Genomic DNA, 25,774 nt, shown 5'->3' on the forward strand with positions numbered 1-25,774 from the left:
ATTCTTAGTTTATCCCCAGGGGCAAGCAATAGTTTCATGAAGACAGCTATTTTTATTTCTCAGTTCTTGATATGATCACATCATTGGTCAAGAAGAACATTACAGCAGTGATGTTTGAGAAAGTTAAGCTTCATAATTAATTGATTAACAGGTCTTACTTGTTCTACCTACATAATGAGAAAAGAGAAGGGAGAAAAATACCCCTTGGGATTTGTCCTGAACATTAAAATGATAAGCTTTCTCTTCTGCTCACACAACAGACCAAGGTGAGAGATGGAGAGTAGAGCCATGCAAACATTCACTTTGGAGAAGGTTCAGCAGGGTGTTGACTGTAAAACTCTTGGCAATGCCATCCCTGTTAAGGGCAGAGATCTAGGTAGATGGCTCTTTTCTTTAGGAAAACATCTACAGCATAATCAGAGAAAAAAAATTGTTTTGCAAAATAAAATAGGTGTCTTCTGATTTTAAGATGGCAGTTTATGAACATCTCTGCTTCCTTCTCTCCCATTTTTGATTAAGTTAACATAAACACCTTGAAAGTTAACATATACGACGAGGATTCAGATTGTCAGGGAAGTGGGACAGGGGTGAAAATGACACAGAGAAAGTGCCCAGAGCTGTGACCCGAAAAAGCGTGTGGGGCAAAGATGTTCTCAGCAAGTCGGCGTGAGGTAAGGGACCAGAGCAAAACTTTCTTGCTCAGAGTGAAAGGCCACAGTCAGGGGCTGGGCACAGGAGCACCTCGGACCCTGCTTGGTCCTCTCAAGATGGCCTGAATACAAGGGCAAACTATTATTACATGCTTTAAAACGAGCGCTAGGACACCCTGTATCCAGACCAGCACGTAACATGTTTGTAAAGTATCACTCCATCCAAACAAATAAAATCTGAGCTAAGTGAAAAATTAACTCTTCTTGAATCTGTCAGAGAAGCAAGGTTTCAGGGCAAGTGGCTATCCCAAAACTGGTGAGACCACCAGGCGGATAGAGAAGACCACAGCCTGGCAGATTAGCACCCTCTGTGGGGACGAGGGCGGGGGCACCTGAGCTGTGCCTGATGACCTCTCGGAAACTCCACGTGAACGACTCGGAGAGGCAGAGGTTCCAGGAGGACCCAGCCATGGGAGGCCCCCCTTTGCGGGAGTTTCACCTCTTGCATCTCTACTAGGTTCTCACAGTGAACACTGGAGAAAAACCCCTCCAGCTTCCAATAGGGTGAAGGAAATAGGAATAGTTTTGAAATACACCAGAGCTCTCTGTCCTTCTGAATGCATGTCCTCAGGCAAAACTGCAGAGAGGCCTGCCGGGGTTCTACCAGAGCCTAACTGGGCTGGGCAGGGAGACGCCCAACTCCAGCCCCCTCTGCACTGTCCCACCTGAGGCAGGAGTGGGGAGGACAGGGGGCACTCAGAGGCACATGTGAATCACACACTCCAGAGGTATAGGCTCACTGAGACTAAAATTTAATCCTAGGATCATAAAATGCCATTCCTCCTCCCACATCTCACCGAATTACTAAAGGCCTAGTCACAGCTCTTTCTCTTACCCAGTCATGCTTGATTATCAAGAAAAAAATGACAAGGCCAACTAAAGGGCAAAAAGCACAGTCAGAAGAGACAGAGCAAGCAACGCACCAGACTAGATTTGGCAGAGATGTTGGAATTCTCAGATCAGGAATTTAAAGCAACTGTGGTTAGTACGCTAGGGCTGTGATGGATAAAGTAGACAGCATGCACTAACAGATGCGCAACGCAAGCAGAGAAATGGAAATTCAAAGAGAAACAGGAAAGAAAGGCCAGAGATCAAAAACATTGTAACAGAAATGACAAATGCTCTTCTGGCCTTATTAGTAGATTGCACATGGCTAAGGAGAGAGTCTCTGAACTGGAGGATAACCCAGAGACAAAGCTCTAAAACTGAGAAGCAAAGAGAACAGAACTGGGAGAAAAAAAAAGATCAGAATATCGAACAACTGTGGCACAACTAAAAAAGGTGTAAAATATGTGTAATGGAAATACAAGAAAGAAAAAAGAGAGAGAAAGGAACAGAAAAAATACTTGAAACAATAATGACAAAAAATTCCCCCAAATTGATGTCAAACAGCACACCACAGATCCAGGAGGCTCGGCAGACACCAGATGCCAAGCAGGGTAAGTGCAAAAACAAGTGAACAAGCAAAAAACCATACCTAGGCATATCATTTTCAAGCTACAGAAAATAAAATATGAGAAGAAATCTCAAAAGAAACCAGAGGGAAAGAATAACTTATCTATAAAAGAATGAAGATGAAAAACTACATCTAGCTTCTCCTTAGAAACCATCAAACAAGAAGAGAGTGGAGTGAATAGAATATATAAGAATTGAGAGGAAAAAATCCACCAACTAGAACTCTGTACTCTATGAAACTATCCTTCCAAAGTGAAAGAGGAAACGGACACTAACACATGGAAACTCATCCCATGCTCTTGCCTGGGAAGAATTAATATAGTCAAAATGGCCATCCTGCCCAAAGCAATATACAGATTTGATGCAATCCCTATCAAATTACCAACAGCATTCTTCAACGAACTGGAACAAATAGTTCAAAAATTCATATGGAAACACCAAAGACCCCGAATAGCCAAAGCAATCCTGAGAAGGAAGAATAAAGTGGGGGGATCTCGCTCCCCAACTTCAAGGTCTACTACAAAGCCACAGTGGTACTGGCACAAGAACAAACCCACAGACCAGTGGAACATAATAGAGACTCCAGACATTAACCCAAACATATATGGTCAATTAATATACGATAAAGGAGCCATGGACATACAATGGGGAAATGACAGTCTCTTCAACAGATGGTGCGGGCAAAACTGGACAGCTACATGTAAGAGAATGAAACTGGATCACTGTCTAACCCCATACACAAAAGTAAATTCAAAATGGATCAAAGACCTGAATGTAAGTCATGAAATCATAAAACTCTTAGAAAAAAACATAGGCAAAAATTTCTTGGACATAAACATGAATGACTTCTTCATGAACATATCTCCCCAGGCAAGGGAAACAAAAGCAAAAATGAACAAATGGGACTACATCAAGCTGAAAAACTTCTGTACAGCAAAGGACACCATCAATAGAACGAAAAGGTACCCTACAGTATGGGAGAATATATTCATAAATGACAGATCCGATAAAGGGTTGACATTCAAAATATATAAAGAGCTCACGCATCTCAACAAACAAAAAGCAAATAATCCAATTAAAAAATGGGCAGAGGAGCTGAGTAGACAGTTCTCTAAAGAAGAAATCCAGATGGCCAACAGACACATGAAAAAATGCTCCACATCACTTGTCATCAAAGAAATGCAAATTAAAACCACAATGAGATATCATCTCGCACCAGTAAGGATTGCCACCATCCAAAAGACAAACAACAACAAATGATGCTGGCGAGGTTGCAGAGAAAGGGGAACCCTCCTACACTGCTGGTGGGAATGTAAATTAGTTCAACCATTGTGGAAAGCAGTATGGGGGTTCCTCAAAATGCTCAAAATAGAAATACCATTTGACCCAGGAATTCCACTTTTAGGAATTTACCCTAAGAATGCAGCAGCCCAGTTGGAAAAAGACAGATGCACCCCTATGTTTATCACAGCACTATTTACAATAGCCAAGAAATGGAAGCAACCTAAGTGTCCATCAGTAGATGAACGGATAAAGAAGATGTGGTACATATACACAATGGAATATTATTCAGCCATAAGAAGAAGACAAATCCTACCATTTGCAACAACATGGATGGAGCTAGAGGGTATTATGCTCAGTGAAATAAGCCAGGTGGAGAAAGACAAATACCAAATGATTTCACTCATATATGGAGTATAAGAACAAAGGAAAACTGAAGGAACAAAACAGGAGCAGAATCACAGAACCCAAGAATGGACTCACAGTTACCAAAGGGAAAGGGACTTGGGAGAATGGGAGGGAAGAGAGGGATAAGGGTGGGGAAAAAGAAAGGGGGTATTACAATTAGCATGCATAATGTGGGGGGTGGCACCGGGAGGGGTGTGCAACACAGAGAAGACAAGTAGTGATTCTACGACATCTTACTACGCTGATGGACAGTGACTGTAATGGGGTTTGTGGGGGGGGACTTGGTGAAGGGAGGACCCTAGTAAACATAATGTTCTTCAAAAAAATAAAAAAGTAAAAGAGGAATAAAAACTTTCTCAGAAAAACAAAAATCAAGAAACTGTGTTACCAGTAGACCCACCTTGAAAGAAAAGTTAAAAGTTCTTCAGAAAGAAGAAAAGTAATGTGTGTCAAGAACTTGAAAGTGCATAAAGAAAAGAAGAGAATCAGGAAAGGAATAAGTAAACAATAACTTAATTTTTCCTAGAGACAATAAATGGGTAACATGCCAAAAAATGCTAAATATCTAGATCCCTATGTTATCAATAATTCAAAGGTAAAAAACTGAGGGTTAGTAGCAATCATTGTTATTGAAAATATCAGTATGTTTAATCTCTACAGGCCGATCAGTCAAACTTGGTAAGTATATACAAGTGTTCTTTCTGTGGGCTATTTTTGTTTCACATTCAGTTTAGGCTCATTTTAGGTCTTAACTTTTATATGTTGCATTCAAAAAAAGATGAGTAATAATCAGAGAACAAGTGCAGCATGTAATTTTTTAAGTGTCTTCAAAATGCAAGAAAGCAATATGAAAAACAAATGGCAAAGAATGCTTCTGAAACATGTTTCTATAGGACACATTAAAATTCATGACCTAAGGCATCCCAAGAACTCAAACAAAATTAAGGAAAATACCAGGTCTATAAAATAAGAGATCACAACAGAGAGATAAGGATCAAACAAAGACATGAGGAGACATTAGATAAGGAAATGAAAAATTACTTGGCAGACCTTAAGAGAGAAAATGCAAATAATAAAGCTGTCACAAAATACAGTCCACATCGGAAGAAGCAAAATGCGGAATAAGAAATACTTAGAAGAGTTTGACAGAAACAAACAGATGATCCAGTAATTTCCAAATAAAATGGCATGTATGTAATACAGACAGAAGTGATTCAATTTAGGCATAATTAGTGCCTCAAAAAGGCAAGAAAATATGAATAAAAAAGGAAAAAATCATTCATAATTCTAGAAACTTCACAAACAAAAGACTATTGAATCTGCAGTTTTAAGAAGCACTTGGTATTTCAGGGGAAAAAATGTTACTGTACAATTAATAACCAGACCTAATAACAAAGCTACTAAACTACTAGATTTCACATATAAAGAAACAATCTTGAAAATCCAAGCAGGGAAACAAAGGACCCTTAAAGGGGAATATAATTAGCTCTCAGAATGTCTTAGAGCAGTTATGTTATGTATATGAAGCCTCAAGGCAGGACATCATGGTCCTAAATTACTATACCCAGCCATAGTATCATTCATTCTAGTATAAAATAGACATTTTCAGCTTACATGAATTCAAAGTCATGGTTTTCAGAAGGCTTTCCTAAGCGAACAAGTGGATTTCTCTTGCTGATGAGCCAGTGACCTGGCGTGGACTGAGGCAGCCTCCTCCTCCTCCACCACAATGCAGCACTGTGGTCACAGTGGTGGGAGGCAGATGTGGATGAGAGAAAGCATCATAGGAACCTCGATAATCCTCTGGGGAAAGTAGAAGGTGCCTGAGTTCTGGCACATATGCCAAGGACAGGAACAGAAACCCAGAAGGCTAGGAGCCACCACCGGGAACGAACGGCAGTAGGGGTTGCCTGCCACTCGTTGTTATTCCCCATGTATCACTTCAGTAACATAGCGGGGCACTCCTCTGACTCTGTGCGGTACAAACATAAACAATTAAATCCACAGCCATGTCATCCCAGCACCAGCCTGGAACAACAGGATGACCTGACAGCAGTGTTCCAGTCCTGAGCCTTTCCTCTCCTTACCACAATACCTTGAGGACTATGTGATTACAACTCACAAAAGCCAGTATTTGGGAGAGAGCAGTGACTAGGTTGAAGGTATGAGGAAATTTCCTAAGCAAAGGTGATATTGCAGGGGGAGGGCAATAAGAGTTGGCCATCTCTTTGGACTGCAGGACCAAAGAATCTTCTCCCTGAAACATGTTCCCTTTCTGAAATACTGCAGGATACAATCTGGTATTTTGGCAGTTTTTTCCCCCAAGAACACATTACTATACTAACCCAGAAAAATGGTCTCATGAGGAAAATAATGAGACATTCAAAATTAAGTGCTATTTTAAAAATTAAATAAACATAAAAAACTCTAACAGATGAAGTAGAATTGATATACTAGACAGAAGAACTTAAAAGAGATTATGGAAGATACTGCAGATAAAATATAGAAATGGGTCATCATTTGGAAAAACCAGATGGAGGCACTGGGTATGAAAAATGGAATAACTCAAATAAACAACACAGTGAGCTTCAATAACAGAATTAACATTGGTGAAGAAAGATGTCAGATTTCTGAAGTCCAGGTGGGGTGACTTTAAAACGGCACCAGAATATAAAAGAAGACAGGATTTCTAAAATAAAAATTAAGAAAGGAGAACAGAGAAGTGCAAACAATAGAAATCCCAAATACTAACAAAATAATGGAACGGGGGGCAGATTTAAGAAACTAAGGAATAAGATTTTCCCAGATTTGTGATGAATATTATCCTCAGATTAAAAGTGCTCATAGAACACCATCAGATAATTGGAAAAACAATCCCACAAGTAGGAACATTACAGAGAATTCTACAAATGTAAATTTAAAAATTCTAAAAGCTTCCAGAGTCTAAGAACAGATCACCTACAAAGACAAAATTAGACTGAAAGTCAGGTTTTGAAAGAAACCCAGGTCATAAGAAGACACTACAGTAATATATTCAAAGTGATGAGAGATAGAAGCTTCAAGACCAGAATTATACAAATAGCTAAGTATCACTTAAATAATAGAGTAAAACAAGTACATGAGGCCTCAGAGAATTCAGTCTACTTTTGAAAACAAAGAGAACCCTGTGACTCATAGGAAAAATAAGGTTAAGTAAATAACTCATTGGAGCTGTCAAAATAAGCATGGAAAAGTAATAACAGAAATATATTGTTAACAATCCAGAAATAAGTTCTAGAAGTATGGATATGGGGATTAATGGGAAAAAGCAGTAATAGGTGTATGCTAAGTGACACATTTTACTTGAGGGAAGATACAGAGATTATTAAACTTAAGAAATTGAGAACAGCTTTAATAAGTTATGTGTAAGCACCGGAAACTAATGGTAAAAAACTTTCAAAGTAATAAAAAATATTTAATGCATCCAGTGGAATGCAAGAAATGAGGGCAAAAAGGAATAATAAAAAAGCATAGCAATAGAAATACCAAACAGGGAAGAAAAAAGACTTGATGAGTCACCTACTCAATGACAATTTGTTATACCCTAGCAAAACACAGGCATACCGATTGCATTTTTAAGACAATAAAAAGCAAAAAATATCAACGAAAACAAGAGCAATCAACATACACATACAAACATAAAAGAGGTTGTTTACCTTATTAGCCTTATTATTTCCAGTTTTAATAAACACAATGTAGAATAAAAAAGAGGGTGCATTTACAAAGAGTTTAAACATTAGGGGTACTGTATATAAGCAATCCCAAATGTAAATACATTTGAAAATCTAATAAAAGGTATTCATTTCTAAAAATTTACATGCCAAATACTTAATATTTTAAAAAAATAGTGAGACAAATAAGTAATCTTTAAAGAAATAGTATTGTTTTTTACCAAGATTTTGCTATAAAACTTAGGTATACATAAACTATAGCTAAAAGGATGCATGAGAAATGGATAAACATGGTGTTTTCTGGGAAAGGGGGCTGGTTTTTGATGAGCAGGATGTGGATTTGTTACTATCTACCCTTTTATATGTTTAGAATTTTGTCCCAGGTACATGTATGACTGTTGAAAGTAATTTTTGAGTGATTTATTCAAGTCAAAAGTATATTAACAGTGAGGAAAATGATTAAAATTTCTGAAATGTGAGATCTCACTAATGTAATTTATATCAAAAGTTAGAAGCATTTGAAAAGAAAATTGGTGATATGAATTCCAGTCTCCTGAAAACATGCTGTTCTCTGTTTTTCGGGGGGAATGTAAATTGGTCCAACCACTATAGAAAACAACGTGGAGGTTACTTAATTCCACCTCTGGGTGTATGTCCAAAGGAAATAAAAACAGGATCTTTACTAGAAATCTTCACTTTTATTTTATGGCAGCATTATGCACACCCAAAATGCCCATCGATGGATGAGTGGGGAAACAGCTGTGGTATAGATACATGATGAAATATTATGCAGCCATGGGAAAGGAGGCCATTCTGTCATTTGCGACAACACGGATAGACCTTGAGGGTATTATGCTAAGTGACAGTAGGCAGACAGAGACTGCATGATATCACTTATATGTAGGATCTTAAAAAGTCAAACCATTAAAAAGGCAGAGAATAAAATGGTGGTTAACAGAGGATGGTTGGGTAGGGGGATAAGATTGATGGTGTTTAAGGGTACAAATTTGAAACGAATAGTAAATAAGCCACAGAAATCTAATGCCCAGTTTGGAGAATAGAGACAATAATATTGTATTATGATTACATAATGTGATAAATATCACTACAATGGTAATCATATTCCTATATAAATATATCAAGGGAACGTGCTGTATATCTTAAACTTATACAATATTACATGACAAATTTATGCAGCTAAGAGAAGAAAAAAATACACCATCCCCAGAAGCAGACCAAAGCATAAGTACCAATATGATTTTTACTTCCACTATGTTCTTAGAGAGTAATCAGAGGAAAGAAGTCAAGCCCAACATTAAATATGAGGGTTTAAGACAAATTCCAGCTGAGGAAGAAAGAAACAGAAAAACACTATAGGGAAGTATAATAATTCCATGGCTAAACAATAAAATAACTCGTAATCATTTAGATAAGGGGTTTGCAAGCTATAGGCCCATGGGCTGAATATGATCTCAGCCTGTGTTTGTTAATAAACTTTTATAGCAACACACTGCCATTCTTTCTCTCACATAATGTCTATGGCCACTGAAACAGCAGAGTAAGTAATTGTGACAAAGGCTGTATGGCCCAAAAGCCTAAAATATTTACTACCTGGCCCTTTACAGAAAAAGTTTGTTGACTTATGATGATGGGGAGAGGAAGGAAATGCATTGCTACCTAGAAAAATTCCTCTGCTGTAATATTACATAAATTCTGTGAACACACGATGACAATAAATAGGAGGAAAGAATGTCAGGAAACAACAAGGGGCTAAAAACAGCTGCATCGAGACGGTAACAGGGTAACTGCTCTCTGGTTCTCTCCGGTAACCTTTGACTTGGGAAAACATTGTTGCAGTACATTTCTGTTACTTGTATTTTTATCTTACAACATTAATTTTCCAAATTGTGAGAATATGGAGACCACCAAGTCAATAAAAGGAGACAGAAAACTTCCAAAAATGTGAATTCAAATTCAATTTCAAGATACGGCAGAATCTATCCACAGCATCACAAGCTTGCTGAACACAGCTGGCCTTTACATGCCATACAAGTCACCATCACCTGTGAAAGGCTGTTCGTGGTCACTAACCAGCAGAGCGCTGACGCTCCCTTGCCTCTGTGCAGGATGGCCTAGCTTACACACTCACTCTGTCACAGACTAGGAAGGTGAACTGTTGTTCTTTTCACTGGAGAAGAGACAGAAAGATTTCAGGTGTGCAGAGGAGGAACGGAGAGCAGGACGCCGTGGACACAGTCATCATGGCCACCTTTAGAAACAAACACAGGCTTCTTGGCTTCTCTTAAGGCAACTAGGACTTTAAACACTGGATTTAAAAAAAAATTAGAATATGTTTTTCCTTACTGGTTTGTTGAAATAATACTGAGTAAAATGATCTTACGCTCCCCTTTGTGTCGCCATTATTTTCAATTAAGCTAAATAATTATGAACTCAATTTAACACATGACACTTGTTCCTGAATTCCTTTGCAGTAATCATTTTTTAAATAAAATGATTATCAATCACTCCCTGGAAAATGAAATGAAGTCCATGTGGCCCATAACAACAAAGAACTCAAGTGAAAATAATCACATTGGAGTGTGGCTCTCTTGGTCTCATGTTAAGATACTGTTTTATTTAACTCCTTGCCATTTTATAGTAACACTGAAATAGGATGTAAAATGTCATTCTGCAGCATGCCAAAACTGTCTAGATCTTAGCATCAGCTCCGTGTGCTGACTGAATAGAGGGCAGGTGTCCGCCTCTAGGATTACCGTAACTCTCAAGTCTAAGGAGTAATATGAAATTCTCGATGGTCTCATAAGATAGAGAGTCCTTTCATTCTGCTCCTTAAGCTCGATACGCACAGTAAGTGTTATAATGGACGAGGCTTTCAGTGTCAGTAACCATGCTTAATTATTTGCTGGAATATTATTTCAAGAAAAAAGGTTAAGCTCCATTTCATTGTAAATAATATCTTCATCCAATCTTTTTTTCATTCTCTGTTTTGGAAAGCAATGACGCATCCCTGCTTGGGAAACAGCACTAAACAGGCCCTGGGGACCAGGGGGGGTCAGAGGCAGCCCTCTGGGGCTGTGGGCAGGCGGCTCTGAACTTCACCTTCACTCCAGAAGTTTCTTTGAAAGCACATGTTTAAAATGTAAAGTTCACGATAAGTTTATTTTCAGTTCTTAATATATATTTGTGTGAAATAATATAAAATTCAATTGCTTAAGATGAGCTTAAGTGCTGTTCCAAGATGATGGTGCTGTGGGACCCAGCGCCTCTGGAATCCAGGGAGGTGAACAGCCAACCCCACGTCAAACTGACTCCACGCCGAGGGCAAGGGCAGCAGGAGTGAACCTCAGCGTTTCAGCAGGAATGCAAAACCGTTCCTGCCCTGACTTCTGTGGACTGCTGTGCCTCAGCTTCCTAGATCGGAGCACAGCCACACGCCCCCAGATGCTGCCATGTCTCCCATCCGCCACGCCTTCCTCCTCGGGGTGTCTCTGCCTGACACACTCTCCCGGCACACTTGCCCCCAGTCCGGGAGACCACAGTCCAGCATGTCCTCTGACTGCCCCTGAAGGCTCAGCTCTCTCCTCTGTGAAATACTTCCTGATCATCCGGGCAGATGCCAGTGTTCCACAACTTCCACAAACATACCATCTCCATCGCAACGATTATGCTGAATCTCAACGTTTGTCGGAACGTCTGCTCTGCCACCCCTGAGGGTAGTGCGGTTCACGTCTTTAATCCCGACACCGTGGTCGGCACAGAGCAGGATCTCAAAAGGAATAGGGATGAACGGAGCAAATAAACTGAAGCATTGTTCCTTTGGGACTTTACATACCTCGGGTCCCTCAGTGAATCCTGAAATTCATTAACCACATCAGAGAGAATTCAAGCTAAGAAGTGAATATAAAGGCACAGTTGGCAGGTGCTAAATTTTTTCAGCCTTTCCTGGGATAACTATTAATCCATTCTACTAGGGGAACAAAAAAGATAAGATTTTATATAATATTTCCCTTGTCTTCCACTTTGAATCAAGTCACCATCCAAACACAAATGAAAAGCAGCTAAAGGGGCCCCAGCAGAGCTTGGCAGCCTCTGGCATCAAATAACGTCTAGACTCCACGTGATTTTCAGAATGGTGTATCACAATTCAACAATAAAAAAAGAGCTGAATGACTCCACAGTGATCCATATGATCACACCACAACATTCTCGAAAAATCTGACCCCAAAATAAACATGATGTCATTGCTACCTTGCCCAGAATTTAGGAGTTGACATTATGTAAATTAGCTTTTCCTTAATATAGCTACAGTATTATAAAACAGATTCAGTTGGCCATTTTTTCTGAGTCAAATCTCACTCTTTGACGGTGTAACATACAGTTCTGCAGATACTTATTTCTAGTTTAGGCGTTGTGGCTATTTATTTTTGTACAGATTAACTGGACACTAAAGAAAGACTGAATTTTAGATCTAACTGGTAACATGTAAATCCTTCATTTTATAGGTGGGAAAACTGAGGTTGGTAAGGTGTCCATACAGTCCAGGTGAGCCAGGCACTTACTTATAATCAGCACCAGGCTCATGACTTGAGTATCTACAAAGCTCATGTTTTTTTTAAAGATAATATGGCATCCTCCACTTTTACTTAGATTTAATCTTCCTATTGAAAATGTGATCTTCAATAAAGAGTAATGCAACTCCTTTTTAGTATTTGTGGTTTTTATATTAAAATCATTAAATTTGTTAAAGAATAAGCCAATTTTCTTTGATATATTTTCTAAAGTGGAACAGAATCTTCTGGCGGATTTGCCAGAGGTTCTATTACTGAGACATCTCCAGGACACTTCCAACCTTCCTTATATCAAGCATGGATTCCAGTGGGGCGAAAGATGGGTCCATGTGGGGAGGGAAATTGGCTTGGTCTTCATTAGGACGGGATATAATTGCTGGCACCCAGAAACAAAGGATAATAAATTGTCACTCAAAAGGACTGGTACTGTCATTTACGTAACAGTTTTTCAGAGTTAATTCTCTTATAAATTAGGTTAATATAACCCTGCTAGAGTAAAGTTTCTCACCTAGAGTGTCCTGACTCTTAGGGGTTGTCAGGAAACAAGCGGAAGGGAGACGATTTCTCGCTGGCAGGATGCCCAACGAGAGCCAACCACATGGAGTGGATTAAGTGGCCACGCATCCCGCCAGCGACGTCCCCCCACCCACAGGCCAGCAGGACTTTCCTGAGAACCGCTCACCACAAGGATTCCTCACTCTGGCTTTCAAAGGGGTCATCATTTCAGGCTAGTGAATTAAACAGTACTGAGGAAATTCACTCATTTCTCACAAATCTGTGGTTACTGATGAATATTCCTAAATTTACTACTAAATATTTTTTCTTACTGCATAAAGGATGTCTTTAAACTTTTCATTCTGTTTTTCTTGTTAGGTGATAAAGAAATGAGAGAAAATGAAAGACGGTTAATTGTTTAAGGCTTCGTTAAAAAAATTAATCTTGCTTTTGTTACCTATTGTTAACCATAAAAAAAAAAGAAGTGCTGCCTTGGAGTTATGCTAAGCTTTGCTTTACCAAGGGTTGTACCACAGCACTCGAGCAAATGGAGGCAAAGACCAGATGCTGATGTCACAACTTAAGTGAAGATTCAGGGGGAAACAAGCGGCAGAAAGCCTGCCAGTGACGGCAAACGCACCGAACAGTAACGGTCTCGGACGAGGGGGCCGCAGGCGCCTCTTGCTTTTCGCAGGAGGCGTTGGTAATTGAAGGCAGGTCTTGGGCAAGCTTCTGAGGTACGAGGCCAGTGACAATAAGCTAGAATCTCAGGTCATCATCACGGCCATCACGGGCCAAACATGCCCCCAGAAAGGATCCTCAGTCATGAGGGAACCCTCCTGCGGGTACAGGGGAGGAGGGCGTATGCTGGGGCAGCAGACCCCGGGGAGAACCCAGGTGTGACGAGGGTGCACATTGTACTTTGTTGGGCTTGTGTGGCTGAGTTAGGAAGGTTTGGGGTCATCTGGGGTGTTGCCTTATCACTTAGTAGTTTCCCCAAATTTATCGCCAGTGCTAGAATTAAAGAACAGAAATAATATATCCCTAGGAGGTGAAATGCCTTATGTCTTGAAACTAACTAAAAATAGATGGCCACCCCCACACACACAAGATGCAGCCTTCAGATGTGAGGGAAGCGTCCAGGACAACCAGGTCGGGGCGAGGGCGGACGTCTTCCCGGGTTCCACACGGTTTACCTGGTCTGCCTGCCGTGCCCTTTCATTTAAACCCATCAACATTTCCTCCAAGGTACTCTTCCCATTTCTGCTACTAACTCAAGAGCTATATGGACATATTGTACTTTTAATTAAAAGCTGTGCATCTGTTAAAATGAACTTTAATTTAAAGAAATGTCAAATTTGAGTATCAGTAGTATTCTAGGATTTTTCTCTCTTTTTTTTGCATGTTTGCTCCTCTCTGAAACAAAACCTGGTTTCCGTATCAGAAGGCAGAGCTGTGTGGACAAGGAAACGCATTTGAAACAACTCTGGCCCAAGACTCCCGGGGTCAGCTGTCCCGTGATGTCCATCCACGAGGGCTTCACACTGATGCATTTTTATGTGAAATGTGCTTACGGCATTCGGTTTCTATAAACCCACAGATTCCCCACCTACACTATTCGTTCATCTTCACTCACCTTGTGCCTCCACTGGAAGAGAGAAATAAGAGGTTCTTATGCTTTGAAAAAGTAGATGCTTGTAACTTTTATAATAGACTATTTCTTAGAGCAGTTTAGGTTCACAGCAAAACTGAGTGGAAGGTGTATTTTCCATATACCTCCGCCCCCACACAAACACAGCCCCCTCCACCCCCCACTATCCGTCCTTCAGGAGAGTGGCCATTGGTCACAGCTGGTAAACCTATAACGACATGCCGCCATCCCCTAAGACCCACAGTCACGTCCGGACTCACTGCTGCCTTTGTACATCCTGTGGGTTTGGACAAATGTATGATGACATAACGAGAATGGATCCACCATGATCCTAGCCTATAGATTTGTTTCGCTCCCCTAAAAATCTCAGGACTTACCACTTTTGATGCTGACTTTTGATAAAAACATATCTGTTACTACTAAATAAAGATTTTATAAGGTAATCGTTTTTTAGTGAGATATATTAATCCAATGTAGGTTTAAGGGCCCTGTTAAGTGATGTATTGTTTTGTTTTGCTTATCAAATGTCATTAGGCACATGCTAGTAGTTGCCTCATTCAAGTGGCCCTTATCATATATTGAGAGAGCAAGACAACAAGAATATAAGTACTGTTTGCATGCATAATAGCCACGGCTGGGAGATATTTCCAGCTTTGGGGATGGGAGCATCACCTGAGGGTACATTCTGGTGACAAACATAAAGCCGTTTTCATTATTTCCACTCCAGCAACACAAGTGCAGATGTTATAAATTCTTTCTCAGGGTGTTTCACAGACCTCAGATCCCATGGTATGTTCCCTTAAAATAAGATTCTGCGGTCAAATACATTTGAGAAATGATGCATACTAGAGTTTTCTTTTGGAGATATACAAAGAATATCAGCCATTTAAAAATTCTGTGAAGTCCCACACCAAATGGCTTGTTAAATTTCACTTAACCCAGCACTTTCCAAACTTAACTTACTGATGGAGCACTTTAGGAATTGTTAGAAAGCATAACACAGACTGGCTGGCTGCATCAAAATTATCAGAGGAGTATATTGGAAGTACAAAAACATTTTGGAACGTCCTAGTAAAACAAAATAAGCTAATTTATATTACCATCAAAATTTTAAAACAATGCATGTATAATTTATTGTTTGATAATTTGCTTTCCCTATATTACATTTAATATTATATTTGATGTTTTGAAATAGTGACTCATAACCACCATTTCCTTGCTTAATGAAGTTCCTCAGAAGTCTCACCCACTTTTTATTAATAGTTGCAATAAATTTGTGGGTAGTGAACATTCCAAAACTATGAGCAGGAACTCAAAAGCAATAACCTTCAGTTCTATTTACCTTAAAATATGTTAACACAGATTTAAAGAGGTTATGATCCCCTAAAATGCATATCCGGCAAGAAAGAATCTATTGAACCAAACAGTAAGTGTATAAAACAAATACAGAAATAAGATTACAGATTCCAAATATATGTTTTTAAAATAAAGGTGATGACACAAGGTACTTTGCTGATAAACTACTTACTTTCATCATTTCTGTAATGGGAATGATGTTACATACTTGGAAAGGTTGACAAGAAAACCCAGTTATATGGCATGTAATGCACCTCACCCCATACCTAGCATTTAATAATGTATCAAAATGAATAAATTTTATAAAACTTTCCCATTAAACAAATCATCAAAAAATTTGGTTTTATGTAAACTGTTAATCATATGTATATAGATGTATTTAATGTAAGGAACACAGATGCTCACAGTGGAACAATAATGACCAATATATTCCCAACTTTTACATAACACCTTCTATTCCCAAATGTAGCCATTCACATCAAGGCTTTGACAGTAACTCTTAACCCACAAAAGAGATTTTCTGTGGCTTTTCATAATTAGGATATGTATCCTAATTATCTGGTATGGTATTAAAAACAAATTAATTCTAATAAGCAAGTTAAAATACACACTTATGATTGTCTACAGTATTAAAAACATATTAATTCTAACAAGCAAGTTAAAATACACACTTATGATTGTCTACAATATTTACAACAAGGTGAAGTTATGAAAATAATTTAAAAGTACACAATTTGTTAGGTTTCTTCGTTCACACAGCCTCTCCTTTCCAATTCATGGATATATTTCAGCTGCTAATAATAAATTCTGAGTCTGGCAAAGGCCATCCACCCTCCAACACAGGATAGTAGGTGCATATGCATAATCTATTTCTCCACAATATTATGCTTGGGGGAAATGACCGATTCAACTGTAAAGACCATAATGAATTCTTCAGAATAGTATGACATCCAGAGAATGGCTTTCCTTTAAGATATCTATTTTTTCTTATAATACACTCACTAAAGAAATACAGGAATCACAGAAAGGTAATTAAAAATCATCTATAAGCAATAGTATAGATCAATGACCTAGTACAATTTTGGCTCATTGTGTGTGCGTGTGTACACATGCATCATGCACACACAATGAGGGTGTATCATATGTGTTTTTAATTTATATACATTTTTAACATATGATGTACATGCACTAACTTTTTAGAGTGGTGGAAATGTATAAATACTTTACAATATCAATTTGTCCTCTAGAAATACTATTCCATTTCCATTTATTGATTCCAACCAACAGTTTATTTTTATGTAAAATTCTGGACAATTTGGGGTCTTTATAAAATCGTTGCCTATTTGAAAAATGAAACAAAACAAAAAAATAACATCTCATTCTTGTCTTAATTTGCTTGGAGTACCAGGCCTGCTGCACAGGTTCTTGATATGATTCATAGACCTTTTCATTTTGTGGCTGCAAAGAGGGTCTTTCATTCCTGGAACCATGTCATATGAGTATCAGTAACTAGCACAGTGGCTCTCATCTGATGAACACGCCAACCTTTTATTATTTTTGTTCCTCATAGTCTGCAACATCTTAATTCAAAGGACACTTTTAAATAGCTTAATATGCAAGCCTTATAAAATAAGACAATTTGAATTTTTAAAAAATGTAAATTTTGGGGAGAAAAGAAAAATAAAAATGCTTTAAACATCAGGAAATATCCTTATTAATGGAGCACAATTTGGGTTCTAAGTTTTCTGGTAAAAAAGAAAATAGAGTGTGACAAGTGTTTTAATATTTTCTTTATAAAATGTAAAGTGTATTAGTTCATTTAGGTTGGCAATTTTTCCTAGAATTTAATTCTAAATCATCATACAGATCTTGATGCAGGAGGCCACAGAATGCATCCCTTCAGCCCCTCCTTCAAAGCGCTGGAGTGTGGAGCGTGCGCCTTGCTGAGGCTCTGGCCACAGCTGCGACGCCATTAATCTCTGGGTCCTGAGAACAAGTCCCTACTTTATCACTGAACCCTGCTTCAACCTATTTCCCCATCTGCCTTATTCAAAGTAGAAAACTTTGGAACAAAATTGTCTACGGTTTTATATTTGTGTTTCTTTTGGCTGCAAAAAATAGGAAACAATTCAAGGTAGATTCTTTCAAAATTGACTCACTAGAAAGATACTGGAGTATATTCCAAGAAAGTACTGAACACACAAGCTTCAGAAATGGCAAAATCAAGATAATTCTAGAAGCTTCCATATCAAGAGTTGCTGATTTTGTATATCTTCCTTCTAGAGCAGTGGACTGGACCCTGGCTACATTTTCGAACCCTCCGATTAAGATATTTTTTTAAAGGACCATACCCCAGGTCCCATCCTAAACCAATTAAATCAGAGTTTGGGGGGCCAAGGCCTCTCCAGTAGTATGTCTTAGGAACCCCAGTGATATTACAGTACAGTCCTTGGTGAACTGCTTGGAAGAGCTGCACCTGACCTAATGATGCTCCTCGTCTCTGCTTCTCAGTTCAGCATTCAGAATCCCAAGGACAGAGAAGGTGACTGGTCTGACCTCACAAAGATATACAGCCAGCTGAGTTGGTCCTGGCCCTGTGGGAGGCTCTAGGGCGTCCAGCAGTCCTGGTTGCCTGGGGCTGCAACTTTCCTAAGACATGAGACTGAATGCTAAAGCTGGGACATCCCAGCCAAACAGGGACAGCTGGTCACCCTCCCAGGGAGCCACACCTGCAGAGGGGGGAGTTCCAGGAGGGGGACCAGGTGCTCAGGCAGCTCACTAGCACCTCATCGCACAGTGCAGATCTCATGCTGTGGAACTCATGCCATTTGGGGTCCTTGGGACTGATATTTCGTGGGACAGTGAGGGATGGAGGGGCACTGGGATGTGGGATTGACTGTGGAGCTGCCTGGAGGAAAAGCTTAGCACATCACCACCATATTTCATGCTGTATATTTCAAAGAACAGATTAAACTGAGGTAAACTTGGTGATTTAGATTATAAAATCTCTTTATGAGTTTAGTATACTTAGCAGCAAAAAATCTTTTATATATATATATATATATATACACACACACACACACACACACAGTGGAAGAAATGAGTTTTCCTTTTCTAAATCCTATACTAATGCTCTAAGATACTTTAAGTCAACTTCATAACCAGAACTAAAAATTGCAAATGTTAGAAATGCAAAATGTGTCAGAAGTGTTATCTCTGACAGCCGAATGTCATCCTTTTCCACATTTTAAAATGAAAACATTACAAAAAGTAGGACATTTAAGCTTAAAAATGACATGCTATTTCCAGTGTCTCTGCTCTCTAATAGTCAAATTTGGCTGAATGATTTTTTTTTTTATTCTTGTTTTTAATTCAGTAGGCCAAGGGACTTTTTGGCCATAAGGTGACAGAAGAAGAAAAACACAAACACTCATACAGGAGATTCTTCTGACCAGGACAGCATATCTGGAAAGAGGAGATCACAGCAACACCTTAAATTATAAGCTCTGCGACGGCCGTAAATCATTTAATGCAATGGGCATCCTGGAAATCTGCTGCACAGCTTTTAGGAGAAGCTGTTAGGCTGGGAGGTCCCTAGGACTCCTGACCCAAATAAACAATGCCACCAGTACAAGGCATTTGGAAACCCAGAGTGTGATTTGTTATATATGAGAATGCTGGTTAAGTTGAAAATTCCCTTCAGCCATACAAAGGAGAGGTCTACAATAGATTTAACGCTGAGAGTTTAACACTGACTCAAGAAATATTCTGCAAAGGACAACCAGTGTCCTTGGAGCATGGAAAAAGAACTAATCAATGTAATACTGAACCAGCCTAACAGTGAACGCCACCCTCCTGACAGGGACCAGAGCTACGAAACTCCAGCTGAAACATGCACAGATTACAGCCTGTGATGCACGTTTTGAGGAATGCATCCTAAGAAATAATCTTGCTGTGTGAGTCTGAAAGCAGACAGGTCTCATGATTTTGGTGCCCAGAAAGAGGCTGTAATCATGTAGACAACAAACATTAAAATCTCAGATAAAGACTGACTACAGATAAAGAAAAACAAAGAGAAAAAGGACAATCTCCCTTCCATGGAGACGTAGTGGCTTTTCTGAGCTGGAGTTTCCTGCTTTGCCTACATTCTAAATCTTGGTCCCTTAATTAGGTGCAGAGAAATGGCTTCTATTCCTCAAAATATTCCAATGACCAATTAATACGGGAGGCGAAACACAAGAAGAGAAACCATGACAAACCTATTGCTGTTCTCTAGCTGAGATTCTGTTGATAGTGAAAAGGCCAGAAATAAAGTAGTTCGGAGTAAGTGCACATCGTATCGACATACAAATAACCTTTCTAGTTGGATTTCCTCTGATAGGCAGTGCTTATTACCTTGGCACTGACACAAGGGCACCGCTCACTCAGCTGCCCGAGCCCCCATGGGAAGGCTTCTCACGGAAAACCAGGGATCCCAGCGACCAGGGACATGAGGCATTTTCCATCTGCCTCTCGTCTCCGTCTGCCTGACCGGGGTCGCTCTGAGGGCTGCGCTGCCATCCAGGCCCCTCAGGTTTTGCTGTTGTTCCCTACTTTCTTTGGAAACGAGGCTTCTGTCAAAGTGGTCATTTGAGTCCTCATGTGGCACTTCCTTCCCTTTCTTGTGCCCACCCGTCTCTAACCACACGCGAGGCCCGGTGCCCAGGGCCGCCTGCTGTGCCCGATCTGTGCAGTGCCACACCCAGAACACCACAGCAGGCTGATGTCCAGGGCATCACTTGTACAGCCTCTGTGCCCTGACTGAGAGGCACAGGGTCATGGCCCCTGAAGGTCCACGTCACATGCAAAGATGGAGTAACAGGTTTTGTGGAGCTCGCCCTCGCATTCAGGTGCATTTCCCTGGTCCTGCACACAGACACGCAATGGCCATGCCACTGGCTCGCGAGCGGCCCTCAGGGTGACCACGTCTGTGAGCTCATGGTCCAGCTGTGTCTCGGCTCTGGGAGCTCAGATCCGTCCCCTTTAGGTTCCCAGCCCATCACACCCATGGACTCTGGGCTCAGGGATCCACAGGGAAAACTCTCAGAACTGAGGAACAAACAGAATCGCATTTTCTCTTTACATTTTCATTAGGTCAGAAGGAAAGGAATGGCTTGAAATCTCAGCATTCTTCCCCAGAAAAGCCCCACAACTAACGTGCATGACAACCTGAAGGCCTAATGCCCCTCCATGGCAAGCCCGTTCCAGCCCCACCGGCTAAGCTCTGAAAACTGGTAAGGAAGAGCGTGAAGTAGTCACATGGCCTCGTGCTCCACTTATTTACAATCTGCTTGGTTTCTGTGTCTTCCACCTGACTGACGTAAATGGAGCACACAGTGTGGAATCTCACAGTACTCTCCTAAACCCCCAAAGGGCTCTGGAGTTGTGGGCTGCCAGGGAGCCCCATGCTGCCTCTCTGCTCGCACACGGGGACAGGCTGTCTCTGGGGCCCTTCCAGGGCACGGGGCGGGCAGGGCCTGGCCTCTGCACTAAGCGATCCCACTGCAGGGCAGCACAGGGAGGCAGGGCTGCGGCAGGGCCCTAAAGACCCCAACCCAGGATCTTCAGCCAAAACCCTCGAAGCCCCTGAATGCATGCCCCAGCGAACCGTAGGATGCCCAGAAAGGAAAGCTAAAGGCAGCTTTGGGACGTGAAAGACGTGAAAAGCTAACTGAGGCTGAGAACCTGCCACCACTCACAGGAACAAACCTGCCACAGATAGTAGGGTCCAGGCGAGAAGACCCAGCTTGAGCACAGATGCTGTCTTCAGAGGAGCAAGAAGCAACCGAGTCAAATACCAAAATCTGCTCATGCCCTGGACAAAGGCAGTCAAAGCTGAATGACTGCATCGGCATTGTCGTCGAGACACATTGCACTTGTCTGTCTAAACATTTAGGACCGCTATAAACCCACAGCCGCACAACATGGTAGTCAAACAGCCTTCACATTAGCCACACGAGATACCATATTTAGGGGGCAGAAATCCTGCCACAAAATAATCAATCACCCCAAAACACCTGAACACATTCTCAAGGAGTGTTTGCAACCCCTAAAACAGAGATATGGTCCATGAAAGCTAGGCTTTCCCCAGCGAGGGCTTCAGGCGAGCAGCTTTTCCTAGAACAATGAAGGGAATAGGGAGGAGAGGAAAATATACACAGGGAAACATTAGGAGGGAAATAATTACCTTTTCAAAGACCAGCCCTGTATCTTAGGATCCCAGGGTAGCACGACCTGGAATGAGTCCACTGCACCGACCCCGTCCTTCCTCGCGACTCAGCGAACACAGACCTTCAACGAGGCAGGGCCTCGGGAGCTGGCCAGGACTGCACAGCCACGTGTGACTTGCGCACTCAGCGAGGGCTGACCGAGTCGCCATGGCCCTCTGGTCCAAGCAGGGTGACTCTGAGGGCTGGGCAGGTGGACTGGCCCCATCACCTCAGTCTGTGGAAACAAGCTGCCCTTTGGATGCACAAGTGGACAACCGTGAGCCCCTGAACCAATGGCATCCCCTTCACTTTTCATACACAGAATTGGACGAGGCTCACTATGTGTTCATGGACTTCAGCTCCAGTTGGTGAAATTCAAAACTGCTAAATCTGGGTCGCTTTGAGTAAACCTCTCCCACTCAGGCCTGTGTGAGTGGGGCTCCAGGACACCTGCCACCCTACCTCTCTTCACAGGAGAGCGATGGCCGTTAGACACCAATCTGGCGCCAACTCTCAGTGTTGAACAGGTTTAAAAAAAGAATCTGAAATTACGAAAGAATTCAGATAGGATTAGATCCATCTAAACACTGATGCTGGCATTCTGTCCACACTTTGTGTGGTGATCCAAATTGCTACAAAGGAGCTTGGTAGCTCTTTTTGTGCTCAACCTGAAAAACACCACTACCTTCTTATTGCCCTCAAAGCTGTGTTTATCTTATTGTTTTTAGAGAAGTTCTCACTTCCCCCACTTCATCACCAGTGCCAGAGGATGCCAATGTCATCTGGAAGCCGAGTCATTCCCTGGCTCTCAGCATCCCCGCAGGGTGACAGGCTCCATATCGGGGGGACGTGGCTGCCGGGTAACTGATGAGACCCACCAGCTCCGGCAGACCAGAGCTGTGATTTCCTGGACCAAACATACTAAAACAGAGACCTCTGTCATCACCTGCTCTCTGCAGGGCAGAGCTTCACCCTGTGGACCTCCACGGGGGTTCTCAGTGTGCTGAACTCAGTAAGAAAATTCAAAAAATTCACCACCCCTTTTTCAAGGTGTGAATATATTCCATCATTATCCACCAGTTACTGAGCACTAACAGCGTGCCCAGCACCCGTTTGACAGAGGGCATTTTCCCAGCAATTCTGGACATAAACAGCCACCAGCATGGCTTCCCCACCACTCCCAGGGAAAGAAAAGGCTCCAGGTGCCAACCTGTGTCAGAAAAGTTATTAGAATTCTGCCTTTAGCCCATCACTTACCTACAGACAAGAAACAACCTCTCCAGCGCTACAATGAGCTTGGTAGGAAACTTCACTTTTATACATAAAGAGACCCAGTTTAAGCATTTTCTTTCTCCAGATGTGTGTCTCCCCATGTTAACAGAACCACACCTATTAGAATGAAATAGTAAGATGTGATTCATATTACCCAATATAATTAAAACACTTAATTTTACATTATTTCTCCTACTTTTCAGATCAGCCAACAAAATGATGACTGATAACAGTCAAATTGGAGATTTAGGGAGGTTTAGTGGACACAAATGACCATTCCAACACTCAGACGCATCGACCGCAGCCCACAGCGTTCCTGTGCGTCCCCCTGTGCCTCAGCCCTCGCTAAGATGCTAGGAACGTTTCACAGTTCTGGAAGAGTCCTCACTGTTAGAGAAAAGTTTCATCCAATTAAATTTATGGATATATATAGAGAGAGAGACTGATAGACATTCAAAATGCAGTCAGTGTTTGACACATCAATGTCAAAAATTAAAATGAAATAGCCTGTAATCAGCATACACTAATCATAAAACAGAATCGCATTCTTTCATCTGTATTTCCATGTGCGTATTGAATAAATGCATCAGAACACAACCAGAAAAGTCTCATTTTTCAAAGGCATTACAGGATTAATTGGAATAAGAAGTGGCAGGTTCATACATATATATATCTGTATATGTGTTGGTATATACCTTCCCCACCTGCTGAAGAAACACATGTTAAATTTTTCTCACTTAAAAAATATTCTTTTTAAATAACTTTTTGCCATTTTTACCTATAACCTAATTGAACAGAAAAGAGTGAGATATCAAAACAATATACAAAATAAGAAAGAGAGGGGAATATTCATAGATACAAACGAAGTTCAAAGAAACATATAAAACCAGTTTACTGAATCTTACACACACACACACAAAATACGGATGAAATGTACAATTTTCCAAAGGGAAAATTTACTCTGGAAGTGATAAAATAGCCAAATAGTTCAAAATACAAATGAATCAAACAGGAATAGAGGAATTGCTCAAAGATCTAGTCTCCCTCCTTACAAAACCCACTAGGTCTACATGGTTTCATAGAGGAATTTTACAAACTTTCAGAAGCAGCTGATTCTAATCTTACTTAATCTGTTTCAAAGCATAGAAATGAGGAGAAACATGTAACATGGTCATTAAAACCCAGTAAAGATTATATAGCAAGGGGCTTACAGACAAGTCTCACTTGTGAACATAGTCCTGACCAAGTGAGGGCAGGAGTTCCAGAGAAGCAAAGCAGATCTGAGGGGAATCTGGGCTAGTCAGAGCCCCAAAAGAATGGCCAGGAGCTGTGACCAAATGGCCCCATAGTGTCAGTACCTGGCGTCCACTGGGTGTTCACAGGCGAGTCTTTGGAGCAGGGACACAGTAGCAGGAATTCCAGGAACTGCTTTTCAAAACACAAGACTGCAGATCGCCGGTCCAGCAATCACCTGAAATGCAGGTTACAAAGGCGGGTTCAGGACACAGCCCCAGACTCGCCGAGTGAGTGAAACTCGCTTAGGGCTGAGGCCCAGGACGCTGACTGTTCACCCTGATGGCTTCCCCCGCACTCCCGCGGAGCGTGAACCCCAGCCCCGCTCCTGCTTCCCGCCACTTGGAACAGCAGCGTGGCTGCCGTGCTGACTCTGTGGAGTGAGGCATCACGATCACCAATCAACCAGGGACGCTGTTTGCGTCTGGCCGGGATTCCTTGGGCTGCTTGTCATCAGTTACCCTGCTATTTTACAGTTGTTATTGTTTAATAAAAAGCTTCTAAGTATGAACTAAAATTACTATTTTAATATGCTTACTAGTTTTAGAAACCACCTCCCTAGCCTCTTCTCTATTGACTCATCTTCATTACAAAACAAACTGACCATTCTTTTGCTCAAGAACAAGTATTTATAGAGTGCTGACTGTCCAACTTACCCTATTCTAGGTGCTGTTTAAAACAATGCACTGTTTCTCCACCACATTTTGTTTTTCTTATATAAATAAGAAAGAATCTTAGTAACTGTCACACACTCTCACCTTTTAACAAAATAATCCTTTAGTCATTTTAAATGTATTGTCTTAAATAAGTTATAACTAATTGGCTAGAAAGATGCAGGCAAGAATCTCAACACTGTTTTACTTACACAAAGATTTTCTTTATTTGCTGTTGGGTAGATTATACTCAATCAAGTTTTAATAGTATAAAAACAGCATTTTACTGGCTAGACTTTACAGTCAAAAATTCATTTTGCTATAGAAGTAATTATTTTTCTTCATGCAATTTATTTCTTTTCCCATTTTTTAAAATAAGGAAGTACATTCCTCTTAATGTGGAGCCTTTTGTTCATTCGAATTAATCATTTAACATTACTATATGCTAGTTACTGTTGAGTGGTTAGGACAGAGAAGGAAACAAAATGAAGTACCTTCATGTAACTTACATATTCACTCTTATTTTATTAGCATATGAATAATTTTGGTTATTGATGTCATGAGTAATATTAGTAAATGCATTAATATTATTCAGGATATATTATTTATTGTCAAGGCAGTTGATGAAAATGATCTGATCTTCTTTATGGTAA

The 25,774-nt window shown here is 40.7% G+C and overlaps 1 long non-coding RNA gene across 1 annotated transcript in view; it reads right to left on the minus strand.

Annotated features, from left to right (window-relative positions):
* The window catches only part of LOC130681337 (uncharacterized), a 142,142-nt gene extending 117,199 nt beyond the window's left edge, over positions 1 to 24,943 (minus strand). Inside the window, exon 1 of the long non-coding RNA XR_008994411.1 lies at positions 24,534 to 24,943. This is a non-coding gene — a long non-coding RNA (uncharacterized LOC130681337). The remainder of the gene's footprint in view (positions 1 to 24,533) is intronic.
* Between the last annotated feature and the right edge of the window lie 831 nt (positions 24,944 to 25,774).

This window comes from Manis pentadactyla, chromosome 16, assembly GCF_030020395.1.
Source record: "Manis pentadactyla isolate mManPen7 chromosome 16, mManPen7.hap1, whole genome shotgun sequence".
In the NCBI taxonomy this organism is placed as follows: Eukaryota; Metazoa; Chordata; class Mammalia; order Pholidota; family Manidae; genus Manis; species Manis pentadactyla.